Raw genomic sequence first — 12,801 nt, forward strand, 5'->3', positions numbered from 1 at the left:
CTGTTGCTCCACACCCTCAGGAGCACGGCTGTTCTCAGTGATTCTGGATTTTGGTTACTCTAATAGGCGTGTATTGGTGTCTCCTTGTTGTTTTACTTTGCATTTTCCTGATGACATCTGACGCGGAGCATCTTTTCATATTCTCATTTGCCATCTTCCTATCTTCTTCGGTGAGGTATCTGTTAAGATCTTTGGCCCAATTTTTAATCAGGTTGTTCGTTTGCTTATTCTTGAGTTGTAAGAGTTCTTTGCATATTTTGAATAATAGTCTTTTATCACGCGTCTTTTGCACATATTTTCTCCCATTCTGTCACTTGCTTTTTTATTCTCTTGATGTTGTCTTCCACAGAGCAAAAGTTTTAAATTTTAATGAAGTCCAGCTTATTATTTCTTTCATAAGATTGTGCCTCTAAAAGATCATTGCCACACCCAAGGTCATCAGGATTTTCTCCTATGTTTACTTAATAATACCGTATTATGTAATACTGCGTAACGGGCTTTACATTAAATTTTTGTTGGACAGTGCTGTTGTAACCAGTTTAGGTATCTATAGTCTAGATTCTGCTCTAATTAGTGTTAAAAACATTTCAAAAATGCTGCAGTTATTTTAGTTAGTACTGAGAAGATACAAGTTAAGGATCCCCCATGGTAAGTTTAAAGAATTGGAGGTGTGTAAATCGAAGGAGAGGTTGGGTCCAAAGTTGTAAGAATTAGTAAGAATTGGGTTGGAAAAATTTGATGGGTAGTTCTCACCTGGGAGTTATTTTATTCTCCAAAGAACACTTGACAGTATCTGGAGACCTAACAGGAAAACAGGACTTTTCCTCCTCTGTGTAATTTCTATACCATGACAACTAGAAAAAAAAATCCACAGAAGGTGGTTGCATAAAGTCCCTCCGAATTCCATTCCCTTTCCTAGATATAGTATCAGTTCTGTATGGTATTAAGCAGTTCCTATTGGTTTCATTTGATATCATGGCTGGGCCTGCGGTTGTGGGCACAACTGAAAAGAAAGAGAGTAAAAGAGAAATTGCAGTTAAAATGTAGTATGAAGAGGGAAGAAGTGGAGAAAGAATGGAGAAGAGAGAAGCAGAAAAGGGCTTTTATTAGTCAATATTAACAACCATGCTATTGGTTGTTTTTTCCTGCTTTTAGCTCTTAAACTGCCCAGAGAATCAGGCAGATGACCCCCAAAAGTCCCGGTGAAGATACGTAATGAAACAGGTCAGTCTGGCTGAAATGGAAACAGACTGCCACTGAGGTTTTGCTCTTTAATGTACCACCACCACTAGGATGTTTACAAGGAAGGAAAAGGACACATCATTCTTTAGTTGCAATAGCTTTTTCTTTTTTTTTTAAACCAGACTATCCAGTGCACATTACAGCCTAGAGTGCTCTAATACTAAAAACAGTTGCCTTAGTCCGGTCTTCCCTCCATGACTCAACTCCTTGTTAACTGTCAATAGCATATTCTGTGAAAAGACTCTTTGTTTTTGCATATTTACTAGGAATTAAACAAAAACACACACAGAGAACCCTTGATTGTAATGTACTGTAATATATTCAACATTAGTCATAAAGCAAATGTTAAATACAAAATACTTAACCCAAAGAGGTAAATAATAGGGCAGATAACTAAAATATTCATATTAACCCCATAGAATGTCGAGTGCAGACCTTTAGACTACAAAGTTTAAAAGGAAATAAACCCCTGTTTGATGTTTGCAAAGTAGCTACGGCACCTGATTGATTGTGATTCAGTGGTGCTAGATGGCATTACTGGGGCATAAGTAAGAAAGTCATGGAGACTTTGTTCCAATATATTTTGTTGGGTATTGTACTCTTTTTAGTTCATTGAAAAAAAAAATCAACTTTCCCTTTGTCTCCCAAATTACTCCCATGTGTTTCTTAAGTATCGATTAGAAATAGTGTTAACACTTCAAATAATAGGTCCCAACAGTGATTTGGGTGGGGTTTGGTTAGTATGAGTGCACTTTAGAACATTTCTCAAGTTGTACAGAATCCTAAATACTCTACGACAGGAAAGACTAAATAGGCCTGGAAAATACTGCTTACTATAACTATCTCCTTGATGATTATAGATAATACTTATTGAGTGGTGGCTAATATATGACATATGTTGCTTTATATGAGTTATTTCCCATGATCCTCATGATTGCCCTAATGAGATAGGTTTTGGGGGATGTGCCTTTGAATTGGTTAAAACTCTTGCTCAAGGTTACACAACGAACAAAAGGTGTAATACACTTTAAGGAATGGTATTCAAGAGTTTCAATCAATATCAACCTTCTTCGGAATTTTGCTTTTTTTTTTGTACCTTAAATTAGCTGTGTCCACATTGACATTGTATCTGGTGCGTGCTAGACTCTGCCTCAGTCCAGTCTGTTTAAGAGCCGAGATGAGAGCTTGTAATAGCAAATGATCAGGCTTCACATGGGTTTATGTATTTTTATTTCTTGTCTCAGACCAGTATTCATTTTTCATGTTCATTACATACACAACTCTAGCTGCAGGAAGAGTTTTATTTGCTCTCACCGAGAAGAGCATTTGAGTCCTAATTATCCGTATATCCTTGCTATCCCTTCCCATTAATAAGACTATTCATGCTCTAATACTGCTATTATGCCACTGGGGAGAAGTCCATTTTTGTTCTAGAACCTCCATGTTTGGCTTTCCCCTTTGTCCCTGAGAGCATTTGCAGGTGACATCCATGACACAAATACTTAAAATGGAATATTGCTTTAGAAATATTTCTAAGCTAAGATGACCCACATTTTATCAAATTTGCAAGCCACAGTTAGATTTTCTTATAGCAGGGATCCCTGGACTTTTGCAAAAAGTTTGTTGCAAGAGGTTTTGGCCTGTTCTAGCGAAGATTGCTAAGTTCTAAATTAGTTTGTGGGCTGACTTGATTTTACTGTTTCCAAAGCCATCACCACTCAGACTTTCCAGCCCAATTATCCAATGAGAGAAGGAAAGGGATAATTTCAATAGACTTTTTGTTAGGGTCTACAGAGATGCCCCTCTTTGCCACTGTGGAAAAAGAATAGAATAAGCCTTTCTTTGAATTTCTCATTATTGAAGATTCAGGAAGCTCTTGAAGGGGTGAATGAGTGTAAGAGAAATGTCTCTATTATATTTGTTGCTCTCATTTCTCATTACTATAATTTATCCCTTTTGTTCAGAATAAAATCTTTTTCACTGATGCATCATTGAATGAGAGACTTTTTGGGGAGAGAGATGAGAAATACTGAGTGATTATTTGCCATTCATTACTAGGACCTAAAATGCAAATGTCTGATGGGACTGCACACTTTAAGATACTGCTTCTTTATTGTCAGATTTTCTTCTCTAACAGTATGGTTGGTGTATTAGTCAGTGTCAGGTGAACTACAACAAAGCTTCCTTGTAGTTTTTTTCTTCCTGGGAAATGTTTGTTTTGGCTGTGGGTAAACTGAAGCCATATCTTTTTTTTTTTTTTTTTAAGTGGACATTGTAAAATGTTCATATTTAGTGAAGTTATATGAGAGGAGGGTAGTAGCAGTAGAGTGTGGAGAAGACTCTAAAAATTCAATCTAAATCAAATACTGAACAGATGTGAAAACAAATCGAAGACCCAAGCTCATTGAATGATTTCCTTGTGGTCAGCAGTGAGAGGGCAGTGCAATAGCTTCTCGGCTTCTCTTATGAGAAGGTCTCAAGAAGGTCTCAAGTTTTCAAGAAGGAGAAGATGGTTGCCATCTCTTCTTTATGGAGAAATTGTGAAGGAAGAAATTTGTAAGTGTGTCATATATGCAACTATTGCTCTTGGAAAGAAAGAAACACCAAGGAAAGCAAGACATAATAAAAAAATTGCTTTGTAACTCCCAAAACGCTATTAACCCATCCTCAGGAACCTCCTTCTGCAGCCCAGCATGACCTCAGGCAAGCTTCCACAGATAATGATTATATGGAACAGTCATAATTACTCAGAACTCATGTCAATTCCAAGATCATGTAAGGCACAGGGCGGAGTGACTTTCAAACTTTTCACTGTGACTCACAGTAAGAAACATTTTAGAGTTGGTCCCAGTGCATCTACATTTAGAAACATTTTAGAGTAGGACCCACACACATCTGAAACAAAAAATTGGTGCAAAAACAGCAGTTACTCTTACTATGTTTAACGTACTCCGTCTCTTCTCTTTTTTATTCTATTTGGCTTTATTTTAATTTAAAAAGAAAGAAAGAGACCTTGTCTTGAACCACCAAATCAATTTCCCTACCCAGGAATGGATCACGCCCCACGGTTTAAAAAAGGTGACTCCAGTCTGCTCCCAGGAGCTCCTGCCCGGAAGTCCCCACTGCTCTCGGGTGAAAGCTCTGACAAGTGACCTGTGTATTCTCCAGCGGAGCTGGCCTGGAACCGTTTATTTTTTCACGAGTTCATGAAGCCCGGCCCTCCTCTCTGTCCAAGCTAGTAGTTTGACAGGAAGAGGGAAGTTTACATTTGTGCCTCCTCAACCTTGGTGGAAACACTGGAACAGCTGCTGCCTGATTCTAATCAGCTGAATCTGAGCTCTGCAGAGCAGGGTGTTTTCCTAGATCCACAGTAATGCTCCGTCTAATTCTTTGTTATGGGTTAGAGCGGAGCACTGACCTTCTGAGGGTAGGAAGTTTGGGGGGTTGGGGCAAGGAAGGAAAAAATAGGAGGAAGAATGAAATTTCTCTTGGGAAGGAGGTGGTGAAAATCCCTTTAAAAGCAAAAACAAAAACCCACCTCTGCCTGTAGCGGAATGGTGATTTGGAGTAGGAGTGGCCTTATTTATTTATTCATTTATTTCACCTTCTAAATTCTGGTACCTACACCAAGCCAGTTTGTATGAGAAAAAGAATCAGATCCATTCAGAAAAGTTGTAAAGAATAGATAGGAGAAAAAAAAAAAACATACCCACAGTCCAGTTTAGAATTGGACTCATCTGGTGTGTTTATAATACTACACATTGCCATATTGAGTTACATAGTCATGGCTTCTCTTTATCTTTAACATCGTGTCCTAATTCATCTGCTTCACAATGTCAGTTTTGCAAAGTGTTAGGGTAATTTTTGGTAGGTAAATGATGTTACAGTGTCTTCTGAAGGAAAGGCACTTGGCCATGCATAGGAAGCAAGCCTGTCTCAGGAGAGAGACAAAGTCAGACTCTGTCATGAGCCATCTTCTTCCTCTTCGCTGTGTGTGTGTGTGTGTGTGTGTGTGTGTGTGTGTGTGCGCGCGCGCGCGCACACGCGCGCGCTATTTTACTTCTCAGGGCCTATTCCTGCAGCAGCACGATGGAAACAGTGACAGGGTGGTTGTGAGGAGTTTATGGGGAATACAAACAAAGTGCGCCCTGGAGGGTAGGAAGCCAAGACTTCGTGGTGTTCATCATTTTATCCCCAGTGTCTAAGACAGTGCCTGGCACACAATTGGTGCTCAATGAATATTTGACGAATGAATGAATAAATAATGTTGGTAACAATAATAATTATTGTAATATAAAAAAAAAAAAAGAGGGGACAGGGACTGACCTGGGCTAAGGAGACGATGAGAGCTCATCTTTCAAAGAATTTATTCTGAGTTTGGGAAAAAAGAATCAGTTACAGCACATCTTACAATCTTTGACACATTAGCATGAGTACATTCGTAGGCCCTGGTGATGTCAGCATAACTAGAAGTGGCTCTGCTGTCAGGGAGTCACAGTCTAGTTGGATAAGGCTAAGGTTATAGCACAGCACTGGGGATATCAGCAGGAAGTACCTTCATATCACACTGGGCTGGGACTGGGGACAGCAGTCCAGGGAGCAGGAGTTTGGCAGGACGAATGGGCATTAGACCAGCAAAGGAAGGACTGAGAAGGGCTTCTTAGGCAGGGAAGGGCCTCACCCAGAGAAGCTGCGGGGGTTGGAGGGGAATGGAGGACACCACCTGCACAGCCCAGCATGGCCAGGGCAGTCTTGAGAAGGGAGCCAGGTTGAGAGTTTAGGTCCTACTGGCCTGAGGTGGTCATTTCCTATCCTGAGGGGAGCGAGAGCCACTGAAAGATTAAGGAGGGGCGGTTTGTGTTTGCAAAGATTTGTGTGGCCGAAGTGGATCCAGGGGTATGGCAAGGTGAGGGGGAAACAGATGAGGAACACAGGTTCTCCTTCAGTGGTGTGGTGGACAGGCCCACATGCTGTATCTTTGAAGGCCTCCCAACTATAGCAACTTAATGGTGGCAAACAAAACAAAAACAAAACTTTAGTTCAAAGCGTAGACCTTTGTTACGGACCTTTGTTATTATTATTCACAAATAACAACTGCAGAGGCAACTGATAATAATCTAATAATAATTCCACTGCTACTTTTATTATGCAAACAGAGGCCTGAGCTGCTGACTTTTCTAGCGACTTTTACGGGACATTTAAATCCCTCGAGCTGGCCCTTTGTTCCTGTGTTGCCATGGAGCGTCAATAAGCAGCTCAGAATAACCCAGGCAGTGAAATGCGAGGTACAGCTTGCTCGCTGGCATGTTGGCTGGTCAGGTTAGACTGTTTTCATTGCTGCCGTCTTGGGAGGAGCGCTGGGCAGCTAGTTGCCCTGGCAGCTGTGAAAGGTGTATGTCTCTTGGCTGCCTGGAGTCTGAAATGCAACCCAGACTTGCCTTCCTACTGAGCATGTGCGGCTCCCAATTGAGCTGATAGCAACTGAAAATAGCCCACTGAGCACCTGTCCCTTGTACACCAGCCCCTGGCCAACTGCCATTTAGGATAGTGGGGACTGTGGGTAGGTGGATTGGTGGATTGGTGAGGGGCTGAGTCGATATTAATGGTTCTTAGGAAGATCTTGGGAACTTTGTCCCTGGCTTAAATGGCAGAAAAAAAGAAAACAACACAGCAGCCTCTTGTGAGCAGAACCCTTTGGTTAGTGGGTGGTCACAGTGGCTGCATGAAGACTCCATACAGTTCTCTTTGCTCAGCCGCAGCGTGGTCCAGTAGACTGAGAGGTGTACGTTTTCTCTTGGAGGTAATAGCTTTCCTGAAAAACTCCTAGAGGGTAGCCATCCATGGTTTAAACTGTCTCAGTCTTAGAACGGGGAGGCATGGAGTTAAACTATTTTGTTTGATTTTCTACCTGCTCTTTAATCCCCAATGATTGTCAGTAGATCACTTCTACAAGGTGTCTCTTTGCCAGATTATTCTTTCTCAGCAGTGCACAGACAGGCATAGAATAGAATCACAGCATGTCATGGGGCTGTCTCTTCCCCTTTGGGACTCCTTCCATTTCCTTCTGGGCTTTCATCTCTTCAGCGGGCTTGCCATTGTTGGGCACAGTTGGCAGGTCAGTGTGGATGGAAGCGGGCTCTGGAAGGAAATGCTTCTGAAATGACTGGTGGTATTAAAGCTACTATTTAAAAGTGACCCTTTGGAGGTACTTGGGTTATCTTTAGGCTGTCAGTGCTCTGCAGCTACAGGAGCCAAGGGGAATCTGTGGAAACTCTGGCTTGCTGCTTTCACCTTAGTTTGTGTTTAGATACTCTTGCTCCCTAGCCAGTGGCCTCGTGACACATCTCAGATTTAGCTGCCTTTCTTATGCCAAGGTCCAAGATGATTGTGGATGCTGGAAATGGTGTGCTGTGCCACAGAGATTGGGGGTGGAGGGGGAAGTGAGGGTTTGAAAAGCCAATTCTGGTTCACAGCACTCTCAAAAAATGCTTTCGGTGTCTGCCTTGAGTATAGGCACCTGGAACCTTTCTGTGGGCTCAGGAGTGAAAAAAGAATAAGCTCAAAATGACCCGGACTCAACCATGGCATGGTGACTGTAAGATCCTTTAGTCTATTGACTACTACACCAGTCTTCTTCCTAAGTGTTGAATTTGGGAGTTAGTGGCTTCTTGTGGACCGTATTAATTAGACTCTAGGGAAAAGAAGATAAGTAAGGCAACGATCAAGTTAAAGGCTGGAGTAGAGATGTACAGCATATGTATTCATGGAATTGAAGGCATGGGATTCCTCTTGTAATTAACCTTGCATTGGTGCTCCGGACCTGGTAGGGTCTTAAGACGTGAGTTGGGAAATTGGGGGATAGAGTGGTAGCAGTATTGGAGATTTGAACAGTGCCCCTCCTTTTCACCCATGGATATCTTAATTTCTTGGGCTTCATCCAGGCTGGAGAGAAAGCAGTCTAGAAATCACCTATTCCTTCTGTGCTTCTTTCTGGGGCAGGGTAGAGTAGGGAGCTAGAGAGGAGGAGTTTCGCTAATTCTGGACATTTTTACCTTTGGCTCCCAGCGCTGTAATGCCTAGAGGCTGGCATTCTGAGACTGGTGTTCAGCAAATTGGAGCCCTGCCCATCTTCTGAAGGAAATATCTCTGTGGTTTGAAAACTTCCCAAAAGGGTGTGGGGGTGTGGGGGTGGTTTGTTGATGGTAAGTAAAACCTTGAAGACCCAGTCACTGGAAGGGCACAGAAGGGCAAATAGAGGTGGGAGCCTTGTGTCGAGTCCACCGTATGGTTCCTTTTCCATCGTCCTATACCATGTGGAACCCTTGGTTAAGGTTTCCTGTAACACCAGAATTTTCAGTACAGAGCTGGGCTAGCAGACCCTTACAGGAGCAGCGGTGTACTCCTTAGTTAGCCTCTGGAGCATTGAGAGACAACCCACACGAGTCAGGCACACCTTTTCCCACACTCAGCATTTGATAGACGGTGCCACATATATCAAATCCAATCTGCTGGATCTCTTTGAATCCAAATGACAAGGGATCGCTTCTCTGAAATGTTTCTAATTCACCAGCACTTTTTCTCTTCACCCTGAGGCTGTGGTACTCACTGTTACTCTTCCAATAAGTGGAAATTCACTCAAGGACAGGCATTGTCAGTATACAGGGGTGGGGCGGGGATATGTTCTGGTGTCTAAGAGAATTGCTTAGTAGGTAATTTCCATTAGGTTTTGTAATCATTTGCTTTTCTGAAGGAGAGATTGAAGAAGTTTGAAGAAATGATGAAGAAAGGGGTCATTATATTACCCCTATTCAAGAGTTGCTTTATTGACATGGTACACGCGTGGAAACCATGTCTTTGCTACATTCTGGGAATCGTAAAAAGCGTGGAAAAGACAGACCAATATTGTCTTAGGTCAGTACGCCACAATGTTCTTTAACTTGTTAGTCACTTAAACACAGACCAAGTTTTTGGCTTTGAAATAGAAGGTGTGGCTGCTGCAATAGGGCTTAATTTACAGGGATTATTTCAGAGACAAAGAGTCAGCCCAGACACAAAATAAACAGATGGCACTTTTCCCCCCTCTCTCAGCTTCAGCAGTTCAAATGCAGGATGACTTAGGAATCCTTATCACCTTCAGCAAAGCAAGAAGGGGAATATGATGTAATTCACTCTTCCCCATTCCCTGCTGAAAACGCCATTACTTTCACTGATAGGAGAAAAATGGCAGCAAATACCAGGGGCATCTTTTTCACTGCTGAGCAGGCAAGTCCTGCATGACTCCCCTAATGTGGCTGGAGGCCAGACGCTTACTATGTTTTGATCACTCTGGTCACCTTAGCATCAGAGTAGCCAAACGTCCTCACGTCAGCCCTCCAAGGAAGGACCGTCCATACAAGCCCTCCTGTTCTATTAATGTATTAAAGAAGTCCTTGTTTTAGGGTCACTTGTATTTTACCTTTTTCTCCTAACAAACAACCAGCAAACAGAACACCTACTGCACCACCCGCAAGTATTAATTTTCTACACTTGTAAGCCAGAGTAGGTGAACAGATGTGACGCTATGGTGAGCTCCTCTAGGAAGAAGTGGCTTGCACAGACATGCTGGCTTGGTGACTAAGCCTTGCCTTAAGATCTCTGCTGACATTTAAAGACTTTATAGGCTCAGTCTGCTCTGAAAACCAGCATCATGTCTCTTCCCACCTCTAAATCCTTTCTGTGAAGAGAAAATTCATCCGGAAGCAAATATCCATCAGGCTTGTACTCCAGTCAGTCACTGAGGCAGGTGGGAGCTATGTAACAGTGAGCGGAGTAGGGTCAGTCCCTCCCCTCATGATGTTCCTAGTCCAGAGGAAAGACTTGGACATTCAGTAGCCAGACAGATGCATGCATGTGAGCATATATAGATGGTTCTTACTTTGTATTTGAGTGTGTGAACAAAGGCTTCTCTGAGGGGAGGGTAGATGCCAACCAGGTAGATGGAGTGTAGGCAGGGAGGGAGGTAAGCACTCCATGTGGAGGGAATTCCATACCTAAAGAACCTGACGTCCTGGAGCAGGAGAGGCCTCCCAAGAATGTAAGGGATAGGAGGGAAGCCTATGGATGTAGGGATCAGCTCCACCAGGATTTCTGGCCACATTAACCCCCTGTCTCTAGTTCGAGAGTCACAGAAGACAGAGAGGATTACACCTCAATGGGGATGTGATTTGCTCAGTTCCAGAACAAATGCTGGAGAAGGGCATGTGTGTAGCCATCATCAGTTCAAAACCTTGGGAATCCTGAAATCATTTTTGTTATTGTTATTCTAATTTATATATATGATCCTATTCAGTCTTTCTTAACTCCTGAAATATGTTTTCTTCCTCGCTTTACAACTTGCCAAGTATCTGTTGCTCTGATCAGGGAAAAATGAAAAAGGAATTTGGGTTCCCTAGATGGGTGTTTTATAATGAGAGCATTTAACAGCATTTGGTGTACCGTATTCCCAAGCATATAGCTCGCCTTCTTGCCCGACCATCAAATGCCCTTCACTAGACATTCCAGACTGACCTTTGTGTTTTGGTCTTAGGAGCAGGCTTCTGGCAGTGATACCTGGCATTGCAAAATCCATCACTGAGCCTTTGTTTAATGCCAGAGATCTCAAATGCTTTCCAATTCTGGAGAAGTGCCAAGCTGCACTTTCAGATTAGGCGGCCATGGAAGGACTCCCCTATCTATAAGCCTAATATAAGCTGTCATTTCAAATGAATGAGTCGTTTGTACTGTTGGAAGGAGTCCAGATATGTTTGGGGTTCCTTTTTTAGCCTATAAAGTTCTGAGCTATCTGACTTTTATAATAATAGTCTAATAACCGCATTGTTATTTGTGCTCCTTTGAGGCGAGCCCCTAAGAAATTCAGTCTGTTCCTTTTGCTGACCTCTGGGGTGATAGCTGCAGGCTGGTTTACTTGTAGCATTTTCTCATTTGTCTTTTGTGTCAGACTTTAGTGGGAAATGGGAGGTTTTGTGCACCATTTAGAATGATAATCAGGCTAAATGCTTTAAAGCGTTATGGAGTGCATGACTGAGAATGGGGTGGGTAAGTCCGCAGTGGTGTGCTTAGATTTCTCAAGACCCACTTAAAACATAAATGTGAATATTTTTACTCTGAGGTACAAGATTATCCCAAATTGTGGATAGTCTTAAAAAGTCCACGATGCTCTCTGCTCTGCCTCTTCCTGTGACAGTCTGTCGTGAGGCTCTGAGAGTAGGTGTGCACAGATGATGAGCCCAGAACAAGAAAGATCTTTTAAGAGGTTTGGGATTCTGAGCCCGCGCCTCTGGTTGTGGAGCCAGCCTCCCATGCTCCCGGGCGTCAAGAATTCCCTGGTGCTCCCAGCCGGAGCTGAGCTGCGAGTGTGTGCACACGGACCCGGTCTGGGTGATACAGAGGGCACACAGTGCCAGCCATAACACTGAGTAATGCTGGGAGGTGCCTTTTAGAACAAACAATGTGGGTGAGCTTCGCAGAGAGGGAATACCTCTGGCTTGACATTTAAATTACTGAATTATTTAAATGAATGTCAGTTAGGTGGGGCAGACTTGCTGCCTTCTGCCAGGGCACTCCCTGGTTGTTTGCACAGGCAAGTGCAAAAGACTTCATATCAGATACAGCGTTTCCTGTCTGTACTGTTGAAAACCAGTCGCAGAAGGTGCTTATCCCTTCCTTGGTGCCTCATTGTGGACTATATTTATGTCCCTGTTGGAGAGACTCGAGGTCCACAGACCCTTACCTGTGGCCCTAAAAGGGGTTTCATGATAGTGCTCTCACCCCGGGTGCCCCTCACCCCTAGTCCACTCCAAATAAAATATCGCAGGCCCGCACATGTGATGGTTATTCCTAAAATTGGACAAGACTGAAACAGTGAGACATGGGCATTTTGGGGCCTGCTCTGTTCCTTAGAATTGTGGATATTAAGATACAAAAATACTACTACCTTGCTTTTAACATTCTTTGTTAAATTAGTAATCCTAGCTCAGAAATCTCTTCGGCATTTCTTTGGCTAATCCACTCTGTCAGAGGAAACTGCCGAAGTGGCATTTAACTAACGAGTATGTGCCTCCAGGCATGTGCGTGGTATATGTGGTCATTATAATATTCTTAAGAATTTAGGGTCTTCATTTGTATTTGGCAGTATATAAAAATAGATTCATGATGCGCACGCTAAGTAGTTGTATGGAAATACCGAAATGAAGATTAAATGTTGGTGAGAAGCAAAATTGGACGTGAATCCTGTAAAGGTTTTGTACTTTCCCACTAGCTAAGTGCTGGACTGAGCTCCTGGTTCCTCATATCAGAGATTAAGTTAATTGTCACATAGCATTGACAACTATCCCTCTTCTTCTTTTTTCTTTTTCTGGATGGTGGAGGTGAGGAGATAAAAACTCTAGTTTTTGACACCTTAAAAAGAATTACCTATTTAAAGGTAGTCAGCCCTCGGCCATCTGCATACAACTAGTAGAGGGATATAAAGAATCAAGGTGCGTGTTGAATGAATGAATCCCTTTGACTTAGTTTAGGACC

General features: G+C 42.6%; 1 protein-coding gene across 2 annotated transcripts in view; it reads left to right on the forward strand.

Annotated features, from left to right (window-relative positions):
• Positions 1 to 12,801, forward strand: part of ACVR1 (activin A receptor type 1) — an 86,511-nt gene that overhangs the window by 22,711 nt on the left and 50,999 nt on the right. The window lies entirely within an intron of this gene.

This window comes from Crocuta crocuta, unplaced genomic scaffold (genome assembly GCF_008692635.1).
Source record: "Crocuta crocuta isolate KB4526 unplaced genomic scaffold, BGI_CrCroc_1.0 scaffold153, whole genome shotgun sequence".
Taxonomy (NCBI): Eukaryota; Metazoa; Chordata; class Mammalia; order Carnivora; family Hyaenidae; genus Crocuta; species Crocuta crocuta.